The 13560-nt window shown below is 38.4% G+C and overlaps 1 protein-coding gene across 1 annotated transcript in view; it reads right to left on the minus strand.

Moving 5' to 3' along the window:
* The window catches only part of LOC103215739 (ankyrin repeat domain-containing protein 30B-like), a 213756-nt gene that overhangs the window by 21383 nt on the left and 178813 nt on the right, over window positions 1–13560 (minus strand). The window contains 2 exon segments of the mRNA XM_073018916.1: window positions 5267–5414; window positions 7907–8034. The gene's annotated coding sequence lies outside the window, so the exon portion shown is untranslated.

A 13560-nucleotide genomic window follows, 5' to 3' on the forward strand; every position in this document is an offset into this window, starting at 1 on the left:
TATAGGGTTTCTTTTAGGGGTGATAAAAATGTTCTATAATGGATTGTGGTAATGGTTGTAAAATTCTGTGAATATGTTAAAAGAAAAAACCATAGAATTGTACACTTTAAATAGATAAATTGTATGTTATATGTTGTATCTCAATAAAGCTATTGTTAAAGTTTTGATTCTTCAGTCACTTTAAATATGCAATAGCCACATGTGGCTAGTGGCTAGCTATTGTATTGGACGACACAGATACAGTACATTTTTATCTTCACAGAAAGTTCTTTCAGAAAATGCAGGGCCAGAGTGTCTATGATGGAGATGGCAAGAAGTGATAGAAGTTGAAATTATTTTGAAGGTGGAAACATGTGCCTTAGCTCTCCACTTGCATTTGCCCTAAGGGAGCCTACAGAAAACTTTGGTTGCATGAAAAATTTAGAATTTGTGAGAGACTAAGCTGAAAATCAAATTTTGCAGTTATGGTTTAACAAGTTTTTGAGTTTCCTTCTAATACCAATATTTCTAATGTTGGTTGACTCTTGGACTAAAAGAAATTAAACATACAAAGCATTTGTGTAAAAGGACAGTGTGTTTCATATTTAATGGATGTACACATAATAAACAAAGTTATTAGATATTATAAGACATTCCATGTTGAAAAAATATCTTAGATAAGCACTTATATATGACAGGCACATTTTTAAGCACCTTACATATATTAGTACCTTTAATACTTTAACAAGTATTTGAAACAATGTAATTAAGTGCATATTCCAGATGAGGTACAGAAAAGAGAAGTCAAATATGTTCAAAGTCACCTAGTTAGTGAAAAAAAAAACTATAAATTTTATAAACAAGTTTATATTCATTAACTGGGTTAGAAAAATGGACTCCAAAGACTAAAAAAGACAACTTCAGAGAAAAGAAATTATTAGACTAAGAAGTGCTTGCAGCTGGGTGCGGTGGCTCATGCCTGTAATACCAGCACTTTGGTAGGCCGAGGCGGGCGGATCACAAAGTCAAGAGACTGAGACCATCCTGGCTAACGTGGTGAAACCTGTCTCTACTAAAAATATAAAAAATTCGCCAGGTGTGGTGGTGGGCGCCTGTAGTCTCAGCTACTCGGGAGGCTGAGGCAAGAGAATGGCATGAACCCAGGAGTGGAGCTGGCAGTGAGCTGAGGTCGTGCCACTGCACTCTAACCTGGGCAACAGAGCAAGACTCCGTCTAAAAAAAAAAAAAAAAAAAAAAAAAAAAAAGGAGTGCTTGCTCATTTGAAAAACTGATACCTAATAGAAAATTTGTAGGAGAGAATTGTGATGGGCAGAAAAATAGATTCAGATGCCAAAATATCTGCACTACATAAGAAAGTACATAAAGTGGACAATTTAATGAAGTAGCAGGAGCCCCTTGAGAATTGATCTTTTATTAAAGTAGATTGTGGCCATTTCATTAGTTCATAGTGTTTTCATCTTGGCACTGTGGATACTTCTGTTCAGATAATTATTTGTTTGGGGGCTCTTTTGTGCATTGCAGACTGTTTGGCAGCACCCCTAGCCTTTACCCACTAGATTCCAGTGACACCCATCCTAATTGTGACAACCCAAAATATCTCCAGACATTGCCAGATGTCCCCCAGGGGGCAAAAATCAAGTGGTTGAGAACCACTTTCACAGGAAAAAGAAAAAGTAGGGGTTGGAAAAAATACAGAAAACACACTCTGAAATGCTTAACATAGGGAGGTCTCTTCCACCCAGTCAGGCTAAGGAGACAACAGGGTGGGAAGTAATCCTCTACACAATCAGGAGAGAGAAGAAGCGTGAGAAAGCCAGGCATGGTGTGTACGCCTGTAGTCTCCGGTATTCAGGAGGCTCAGAAAGGAGGATCACTTGAGCCTAAGAGTTTAAGGACACAGTGAGCTATGGTTGTGCCACTGCACTCCAGCCTGGGTAAGAGAGTCAGCCCCATTCTCTAAAAAATTGTTTTTAAAAGAAAAGATTATAAACAGTGTGAAGCATTAGCACAAAGTGATGCAATTCACAAATCTGGATGACCTTTACAAGGGACAACTCTTTGATCACTTTAGGACTGAAGTGAATGTTAGCCTATGAAAAGAACACCCACATGGGGAAAGGCCCTTAAGACTATGGAACAGGATGCTTCCAATTTGACAGAACAGCAGAAACAGATCAATCTAAAGAATGTTTTCTAATTGTAGCTTCTAGAGTTTGACAATGTATTAATTCCTAACTCGTCATGATACTGGCATTCGATAAAATGTTTACATGTAAGGTAATTTGAGCATTACAATTTAATGAAAAAAGATAAAACTAATATTATAGTTCATCGTTTTGGAGGAGTAATTCAACATTGCATTTTAGTTTTCAGTTTAAGAAAGAATATCTCTGCCCCAGTCAAAGCCAATGCCATCTGGAAATAGTTTATTCCCTTGGAGAAGAAACTCCCAAACCAAAGTGAGATTTTGGGACTCACCAGGAACCTCTAAAGATAGCATTCTTCAAAGGAGTCACAGTCATTAGGGGCTAGATAGTTCTATTTAAACTGTTTTATAGGCAAGCATCTCTGCATGTCATTTCTTTTTAAAACCTGTCAATAAGCTACTCCTGGAGGAAAGAGGTCCTAAGAAAGCATTTGTGGATGAAGGCATTTATAAGCTGTAGCTTGCTGATACTTCAGACTGGAAAAGCCCCATTCAATTGTACAGTTTATTCTTAAAGCAAGTTGCTGACAAAATATTCCTTCCACACTTTGCTTAATCTTAACAGCTCTGTTACAATTATACCACTCCTGAGACTCTTCCTTGTCATTTTGTTGTCTTCTTTTTGGTCATATTTCTAAAATGTCAAATAAATTTCAAAAAGTAGAAAAACCCAAACCTGAAGTAGTTGGATTCCCCAAGCCAGCCTTCAGAACAGTATTTATCCACCATCTGTGCAAACCATGGTGACAGCATTATCTCAGAAAAAAGTAGTATGGGAAGTAGACATGGGTATTTGGAGTGACCAGGCAGTTAAGAGGAGAAAGGACCATTTCAGGCAAAAAGGTAATCAGCTTGCGTTTGGCATGGAGGTGAACTTGAGGTGGAAAGGTGACCTGATAAGATGGGGTGAGACTACCGTGGTGACGTCAGCAGGGGTCAAATACATGATGCTCTAAAAAGGTCTCTATTAGAGAAATCCATGCAAAGTGCATATGGAGAGGTCTGACCTCACTAAACCTGTGTTCTCCTATCTTAACCAGCAAGGAGCCAAGCTCTTCTTAGCAGATACCCATCATTAGCACACAAAGGCTTAAAGAGCAAGGGAAAAGGTAAGAAGGATAAGCCTGACCATGGCATCAGAACTGCTGGCATTTACTTGAACTAGACTGAGGTCAGTTAGCCGTTTGCAAACCCAGGATCAGATCCATTCTTGAGTGAGGGCTGAGCTGAGAGAAAAGGGCATTACCTGTTCAAAAATCCAGAGGACGATTTGCACAAGGAAAAAAAAAAAAAAGTAGAATAAATGTCCCATCTGGTTGGTCTGATAAAATACTGAATAATATTTAGAATAATCTGTGATTGCATGTGACATAAAACCTAATATTATGACAGTGCTTATTATACACATGAAAAGTGTAATAAATCGAGAGAGATAGAAACCCTGTCCCAGACAGGCAGCACACCCTCTTAGAGGCATTTCAAGATTATGGTTCCAGGGTCTACTCGCAGTGAGTCTATTCTTCCAGACTCCTGTGATTCGCAAAACCTGGTTGGGTCCAGGAATCGATATAATGTAGGATTAGCCAATTGAGGTCTGGAAACAGTCACTAAGCCAGACTTCTGTGAACAACTGAGAGAAACCACACAGGTCCCCTTTAGTAGTAACAGTCCCAAAATGTTGCCTGCAAAAATCTCTTTGAAAATATTTTTGGGAAAATCCACAATTTATAAGAAAAGTATATCTTATTTTCTAACCAGACAAAATGATCAAGGAACTAATTTCACAATATTCTAAGAGCTAGGTTGATGCCATCTATAAAGGCGGCATCATCTTTGTTTTTATTTTCCATTAAATCTCATTGAAAACATTAAATCAGCATCCAGCTAAACCACAAAATGTATTTGGAATGACTCTGACAAAGGCATAATTTCAAGACGAAGTAATAGCATAGTTTTCAGAAGAGACAGCGTTAAACAATCATGAAAACAGATGGAATGAATTTTCATGTATGTTTTTGATGCAACAAGAATCAGTGGAGCAACTGAAGTGAACCTCTCAGGCATGTCCTTCACACACGGCCCAGGAGGGAGAATTAAGTTAGAAGTGGCATCATTGCCTTGACACCAATGCATCTGTCAAAACATTTTGGTCGGAGAGCAGATGCCAAGTTTATCCTGCTTTTCCGCTCTCCACCGTTGCTTCAAGAACTTCCAGCAGCACTGTTTCAGAGCAGCCTGCATTCCAGAACATTAACTGAGCCAGCTCCCTCCCCCACCTCACTCTCTATGAGTCTCTCAAGACTCCAGGGACTCAGAGGAGGTACACCTCAACTAGTGAAGTCTAGACTACGTCAAGAGTGAAGATGTATTCTAAGTTTCTAATTTACAAACATTTAGAACTTAACTTGCTCATACCTATAGTGCCTGTACTAGAATTAAAACTAGTCTTTCTGCTTCCAACACCATGAATTCATGAGTAGAAAATTTATTTTTTCCTCCCATAAAGAGTAGTATAAGTACTAGTATAGTCGTTATAAGTAGCACAAGTACTAGAGGGTGCTTTATAAAAGGCAGGCCTTATACAAGTGTACATTCATAGGTAGTGCAGCTGAATGAAATACCAGGTTAGTTTTCCTTGGAATACATTCCATCTGACCTTGACCTTTGACTTTGGTAACACTTCTTGTTCAAGATTTGCCTTCTCTATGTGTAAGTTCCATGAGGTTGGAAATTTTTCTGTTATGCACACTACTGTGTTCAAGAACCCAGAAAGACCCTGGCATAAAGAACACACTCTTTTCTTCGTAAAACATGAGTGAATAATTGAATTTTAAAAGTTGCAGTCTCAGAGAACACTGGCAATCTTGCCCAAATTTAACTTAATGGGAAACCAGGCAAGTCATTAGGATTTGCATAATATGAAACACCCAAGTTACAGTAATAAGGTATAGGTCAGAAATAGTTTAAGCTAATATGAACCAACAATGCCAGGAGCAGAGAGAGGTACTGCTAAGTTATATTTTATACCTGTGCACTGTTATTTTAGTACATAAAACATACCTGATCTTATAGGAGCACATCCATTTTAAAAGTGTAAAGTAGCCTTCTCCAAAAATGTTGAAAGGCCCAGTTGTTTAATTCATGCCCATATATAAGCAATCATATGGTATTCTTAAACGACGAGGAATCTGTTTCCATGGTATGGACTCTGGGGAATCAAGAACAAATGTTTTCAGGAGCCATTTTTTTATGGTACGTATATTCTCTTTTCCATCACCTCCCCCTAAAATTTCAACAAGAACAACTTAAAATCAAAACTGATTTTTCATTCTCCTGCCAATAACCACATTACACTTCAAGGAGGGTTGCTCAACTATGCTGACTGGATGCATGATGAGAAAACTTGAGTGTGGCCTGACACTGGGGCTCTTAATGGACTTGGGTTCCTGTAAAGGTGACATGCTGGTTTTAACCTCAAATCAGTTTTTAGATCAAAGGCTAGGAGCAACCATAGGAGTATGCATATGGCTGTGATGGTTGAAACAAATTTGATTCCCTGAATTGCTTGAGTGGAAAAATTTATTTTGAAACTTAAAATGAATTAACACAAACTCCATCAGCAAAGGACCACTTTGAAAATCTCCAAAGTCACATTAAAATAAGCAAAGTGAAATTATTGGAAGCATTCTAGCAAATGAACAACGTACCCATACATTTTCAAAAATATTTCTTCCAAATAATCATGTTGCTTTGCCCATCATGAACATTACTGATTTATACTTGAGACTCTCTGCATGGATGGTGGAGAAAATTTTCTGGTAAAATTTCCTGTCTTTGTGATGTGATCCACACAGTATCAAAGGAAGAAATGAAGCCATTCTCATGACTTTAGTTCTTGGTCAAACAAAACTCATGTGGGGCTCAGGGTGTGGACAGGCATCTAAAGGACAGCTTCAGGCAGCACTTGGGGAAAGGGAAGAAGCCTGAAAGTGTCCCTCTGTTAGACAAGGGTCCCTTGGCTTTGGCAGAACCCCAGTTTGTCTCAAATTGGTGCCATGTTTCTATGCCTTCTTGGGAGTGAGGAGAATGAATTCTTTTAAATGACAATTATGCTCTACCCACAGACCACAGGACTCATCACATTGGTAAATAAGCAATATGTACACAATTTTTGGCCATCAACTCTGACCTTAGGTAAGGTCCGAGGGCAAGAGAGGCAGGGTCTGGTGTGTTAACATCTATATCCACTGTGCTCTCAGAGTCTCTTACGTCATAGATATGCCACAATCTTGATGAACAAAGAAGCTCCCCTCAAAACATGCTCCCTCCTCTGCAAACACATTCCCATTCTTGGGTTTAATTCTCCCTAAACTCTCCTCTGGAATCTCTGCCAGTAGTTGTCCTTCTACCACTCATGTTAAAAGACACATTTGATTCATTTCCCCAAAATGGTCTGATCATAAACATTTTTTTAATCTAAATTCTATTTTGACCCTTCAATGCCCAAGCAATTAAGTCCCAATTTCTTAACCTCACACTTAAAACCTGTACAATTTAGTTTTTAGCTGCCTTCTTAAATGTCCCCATCTTCCACCCTTTAAGTCTTGATCTACTAAGTTTTCCACACCTGCCCTGAATTTCCCCACTTAAGTTTCATTATTAGTTTTGTCACTGCAATGACAGAACTATTAAAGCCCAGATTAAATTTATTTAAAAATTTATAAGTTGTTCTGGGAATTACATAGTTTGATCCTCAGTAGTGATGAAACAACAAAAAATTATGAAAAATGTTATTATAGCACAATGGAATATCCTCTATTTTAAATATTTATTTTGGACCATCCTTGACCTCTCTACAAAAAAAAAAAAAAAAAAAAAAAATCAAAGTGCCTGAGATTTCCAGGCATTCTTAGCTCTACTTGTTTATTTCTCACCTAAAACAGCCTTAGAATTCAAATGCTGTAGAAAATGGATTTCTGTAAATAATCCAGTGAAAATGGGTCATATTTTGCGATTAATAGAATCACAGTCAACAAGGAATAATAAAATTAGTCACTTAAGTATCACTAGATATGGGAGACAATAGAAACAATAAGGATCTCTTCTCTTTGTTCCCAGTCTTGAATGTGACTAGGAAGCCTTCCCAGAAGAGGGCAGCTGTGAAGGATGCCCATCAAGAATATCTGGCTCAGAAGCCAGAGCCTCAGAGACTGTTCTCTCACTGAGACCTAGAGAGGGAACTCCCTGTATTATTCTCATTGACGGCCCAGGAACCACCCTTGCAAGTCATGACCACCAGCATCATGTAGCACTGGGACTGATCTGGGCAATGACCTCTGCCTAAACTTCTGAATCACCTCTGACAAAGACCCAAGGCAGCAGCATGGCCATGCAGCTGTGCTCACATCTCACCCCTGAGCTGGCCAGGAACACATCTATCTTTCCTTTGGATAGGGTCACCCAACCACTCTGCCACTTTCAGCTGTGATGGGCATCTATGTGCTAGACCCCTCTATGTGACAAATTTAACACCCAACTCAGCATCTGCACGGTCTTCTGATAATTACCTAAACCTTTTGTGGTCTCTTTGCTGATTCTCTGTTCCATTAAAAAAAAAAAAGTGACTCATGTGATCTCTGAGTTCCTATATAGCCAATTTTACTCACTAGCTAAAGAAATATTTTATTTAAAATGACAAACCCAGCAACAGTTAGGCATGCTCCCATCAGGTCTCCATGCAGGGCTGCGTGACCACCTAAAAAAAGTCTTTGACAGCGGATCTTGAACTTGGGCCAGGTGGGGGCTGCTGCCCACATTGATCTCAGGAGCTGATGGGGAGAAGCAGGAAGGAGTCAACACACTGGAACTCGAGAATACACCCCATGTGGTGTGAACTCATCACCAGAGAAGAAATCTCTAACCTACTTGGCTGACTGTGTGTGCTGGGGTGGGAGTCACGGTCTCAGTGCTTTTCAAGTGTTCTCTTTCAAGCTTCAGATATCTCATAGGCAGATGACCAGAATTGAGCAGCAGAAGGCAGGGCCTTTTTGAGGTGACAATTCTGAGATCAACCCTGTTTACCCTTGTGTTGAAGTCTTCGGCATTCTGGGTGATTTTGTAGAGCTTGGGAAACCTGAGCATGCTCTCCTTAGTACAAGACCTCTAGAAGATTTCCAGAGTGAAGGGAGGCATAGCAGTGAAAATAAGCAATTAAGAGTGGCCCTTCTGATTCACATGGCTTCAGTGTTCCCTTCTACCAAATGATTATTATTATTTTTTTTTAGTCTTACTTTAAGTTGAGGAGTATGTGTGCAGGTTTGTTACAAAGGTAAATTCTTGTCATGGAGGTTTGTTGTACAGATTATTTCATCAGCCAGGTATTAAGCCTAAGTATTCATTAGTTATTTTTTTCTGATACTATTCCTCCTCCCATCCTCTGCCTTCTGCAATGCCTTCTGCAAAGCCCAGTGAAGGTTGCTCCTCTCTATGTGTCCATTAAAATCTAGCCAAGTACAAACCCTGAGATTCCATGATTCACAATTCCCCAGACGCTCTCCAAAAAAAGAAAATAAATAAAATACAATTTTTTATAATAATAACTGTAAGATAAATGCATTGAACACTAAAAGCATCATAAATATTTTATTGGCCATGAAATCTTGTTAAATTAGCAACTACCTTCCTGTGTAAAATGGGGACTGATGTGGAATCACACCACCGTCAACTGGGTGAAGTGCTGTTTTGTTTTCTGTTTGCACTAGCTAAGGTACAATTTTACAACTTTCCTTCTTGATGTTATAATAAAATTTAAGGAATTTTGCTACGAATGAATTATGGGCCAGATACTATAATAAGCACCAGGAATGTAGAGACTTACAAAGGCAAGAATAAAGACGAAACCGGAGCAGGTCCCAGACCTCGAGGAACTCCATCTACTGCAGAAGTCAGGGAGGAAAGTGGGGCAATAGATAGATAGATAGATAGATAGATAGATAGATAGATAGATAGAACACAGGGCTCTGCAAAACCACCCACCGGGGAGAGACTGGGGAAGAAGAAGAGAAAGGATTCCTGCATCAAAGGGTATCTACTAACATACAAGGTATTGGACTGACAGAATCTGAGAAGATAACAGGGATGTAGGTGAGGAAGCATTCCCATGGGAGAAGCACCCCTTGCAAAACTCCAGGGTATCAGCCAGCTGGTATGAAGGCATTGAACAAAGTTTACAGGAGGCCATTATTGGGGACTGAGCTCCTGCACTTGGCCTCAGCAGTCCTGAGCAACCCAGAATAAAGTCACTCATGCTGAGAGATGCATTGTCAAAACAAACTTTGAAACAGGACCATTTTTTCTTTAATAGGAGAATCACAGCAGTCAGTTTACTTGGGCCCCAGAAGGGACTGAATTTACCTGAGCCAGGATGACAAGGGGGTCCCCTGTGCTTTACCTCTTTAAGAAAAGTCACTTTGAAACCACCAATTGCTTTTTGTTCTGTTTCTGTTTTCTTTAGCCCTTTTCTGCTAACAAAGCTAAATCCCTCTGCTCAGCTCTTTGAAGAGCACTCATTCTATTTCATAGAATGAGATGTTAACCAATTCCAGAATGGCTAATAACAGCCAATTAGATTTTTAGTTGTTGTAATTTTGTCTTTTGACAGAGGAATGCTGTAGGAACTCTTTTTTTTTTTTTTTCTCCTTAGATAATGTTTTATTCATTGGTGTCGTGTCTTGCATTTAATGTATTTTCAAAAACTATTTGTTTAAAATGAGTGTAAATCTTAATAGAAAAATTTTCAAGGAGACCAAGTGATGCGTATAGATAATAAATTAATAACTTTGTAATTTACAATGATTTCACATTCATGTGTCTTAAATCTGTAATTCAAATTGTGTTACATGAAATGCTAAATTGAAACATAAAAGTTTGAAACTCTTCAAGAGTCACCATGTACAGTGTACCAGTTATAGATAATTTGTCAAAACACATAGCCCCAAATTATAATGGTTCAAATGCAATGTAAGTTTTGCTGATCACCCATAAAACAGTCCAAAGTGAGTTTTCCAGTTGTGGAAAGGGCAATCTGAATCTGTTACATGCATCACTCTGAGGCCCAAGCCCATAGTGGGTGTGCTGCCTTCAAGCTTGACTTTCTTTTTTTTTTTTTTTTTTATTGTTATACTTTGAGTTCTAGGGTACATGTGCTCTTGGCCTCAAGTGATCCACCCACCTCGGCCTCCCAAAGAGCTAAAATCACAGGTGTGAGCCACTGTGCCTGGCCTCTGGGCACATTTATTAACTTAAGCAATGTCTGGAGACATTTTTTATTATCACTGAGGGAAGAGGACTATGATGATGAGGTGCTATTGGCCTCTAGTGGGGAGGATCTGGTAAGCATCCTACAATGTACAAGGGAACACCATTTACAAAGAATCATCCCATCCAACATGTTGACAATGCTAAGATAGGAAAATCCTTCTCTGGAACCATCCCTAATGCTTCTATATCTTCCACTCATTTCTAAAAAGAGCCTGGTAAACAGATCTACCACAGGCACTAAAGTTAGCTCGTAGAAACAATAAGCCTGTGACTACATAGCCTGGCCGAAGTGGGAGAATTGCTTGAACATTGACAGTCTCACACATAAGCTATGAAAATGCCTAGTGTTTTTAAGAATTAAAAGAAAATTAAAATATGAAGAAACAGTTTGCTAAGGATAATGGCAGGGTGTACATGGAATTAAAGCATTGAAAATTCTCTTTATTATCATCATATTTAAAAAGACATTTAAAAAGAGTCCTAAGCAAAATATTAACATACCAAAAGTAGCAATGAATAAAAACAAATATTATCACAATCAAGTTCAGTTTAGCTGACAAATACAAGGTTAGATTAACAAGGGTAAATAAAGTAATGCAATTTAATACAAGTGACAAATGGCTTTTTAAGTGATCATCTCAGCAGAGGCAAAATAAGTAGTACTTTGTAAGATTGAACTTTGATTCACAATGAAACTTTGAAAACTAGTATTAGAAGATAATTTTATTACTACAATTATAATGGGAGCTCCAGTGATTTTTGCCCCTTGGTGTTCTCACTTTGTACACTTCTCTTTCCTTGAGTACGACTTGCCTCTGGTGAACAGAATTTTGCAGATGTTATTAAGCTCTAAAATCAGTTACTTTTTGGTTCATCAATAGGGACATTATCCTGAGTGAGCCTGATATACAACTTGAGATGACAGGCTATTCTTGCTGACTTGATGAAGCAAGCAGCCATGTTGAGGAAATTCACATGGCTAAGAACTGTGCCCAGCCTTTAGGAACTGTAGGCAACATTTAGGACCTGAGATTACCTAGCCAAAAGTCAGGAGATAGCTTGGGATCTCAGTCACAGAAGCATACATTTTGCCAGCAAACTTAATTACCTTGTAAGCAAACTCTTTTCCAGTCAAGATTCCAAATGAAAATTCAGCCCAGCTGACACCTTGATTACAGCCAGGTAAGACTGAGCAGAGGACCCAGTTAAGACATGAGCATACTTCTAACCCACAGAAGCCATGATATCATAAATGATTGTGGTCCTAAGAAGTTATGTTTGTGGTCATCTGTTATGCAGTCCTGAAAAACTTATACAGTAAACTAAAAGGTATCTATTATGAAAACAAAAACCCACTATCTACATAGAGATTGAAATGTATTGTTTTCTCATTAGAATTTCAACAAGACATAGATACCAACTGTACCCACATTTATTCAACATTATTCTTGCAGTAGAAAAAGAAATAAAAACTCTTGAATTGGAAAGAAGACTGTTACTATTTACAGATGATATGTGTATATAGAAAATCCTAAATACTGTACAGATCAATATGCAGATAATAAAATAACAAGGAGTTTAGCAAGACAGCTTAACTAATCAAGTTCAATACATAAAATATCAATTTTGTTTCTATAAGCAAGTAACAAGAAGAAAAATATATATAAAAATAAAATATGTGATAATCTATACCAAAATAATCGAGAATAGGTATTAAAATAGGCAAGGCCTCTATGTGAAATTTTTTAAATTAATAAGTTAATAAGGCAATTAAAATATTATCTCTTTTCTTCCCAAATTATTAACTCAATGCAATTCCAATCAAAATCCTTGTTCTGCAGAGCTTTGTGTGCTGATTATAAAATGTATATGGCATTTTTCCTCTCTTCTTTTTCTGAGCATTTTAATTCATGAGCATGGAGATAAAACAGAAAGTTGTGGTTGTCCAGAGTAAGGAGTTGGGGCCTGCAGACAATGAGAAAGACCTTAGTGTGGGAGCACCACCCTGTACATTGTTAAGAATCAAGTGAGAGCACCCCTGAATGGAAGGTGAAATAGAATAAAATATCAAAAACTGAATAGTCAGGAGGCATCCACGCAGGGATGGAGAAGTACAGTCTAGCATGGGTTTTCAGCGCCTGAGCAGGAAAAATTTTCTGCCTAAAAGGGCAGCTTGGCACAAAATGTCTGAGAAAGAATGGAGTGAAGACAGAGGGAAAGCAGCAGAGGCAACCTGATGAAGGATCCTGGAGTCCCAGAGGGAGTGAGAAGTGTACTCGCCTAAAGGCAGGGACACAAGAGACTGGTCACACAGAAGGGTATTGAACAAATAAGTGAGTACAGCAGGTCCTTGAATAATGTCATTTCATTATAACATTGATGAAAAACAAATCTCATCTGAGGCCCCTTTCCGTCTGGAATTTAAATGTTCTCGTTATGTCTGTATGGGGTTTCTTTAGGGATTGTTTTTGTCCTACATCCCAAAGCTCTGTACATGACATTAACAGATGTGTCTGCATGGTGCCAGTCTGACTAACTGGTTGTGTGTGTTAGTGGCCCTGCAATGTCACAATGTACATAACATTGCTTACAAGTTTAATGTAGGACAATTAATCCTTTTCAAATACTTATAATTTAGGTTGGATCATTGACCAGCATTGACAAAGAAGCTCTATAGTAATAGGTTTCCGTCCTAGCACCCAAAACTGCCAGGAGAGGTTCCTGCCATCTGCAAACCTGAACTGGAATAAGCAAGTTGGAAAAGGATCAAGTGAACGAATGCATATTACCATAAAACAAAGGTCTGTGAGAACTATGATACTCACGCAAATGCTGTGGTTGACAATGATGTCATACAAAAGCGCTCTATGAGGATGACATACTTGTGGCTGTTTTTGAACTGCATAATGGTAAGTGGTACTCCTTACAATCTGCAATCTGCTGACATTGATTCTTTGATGTAACCTACCAACTGCTATCACTCAGTGATTCGCCAGAAATCGAGTAAACAATATCTTACTTATTTTTATTAATCT

Source organism: Chlorocebus sabaeus, chromosome 9 (genome assembly GCF_047675955.1).
Source record: "Chlorocebus sabaeus isolate Y175 chromosome 9, mChlSab1.0.hap1, whole genome shotgun sequence".
Classification (NCBI taxonomy): Eukaryota; Metazoa; Chordata; class Mammalia; order Primates; family Cercopithecidae; genus Chlorocebus; species Chlorocebus sabaeus.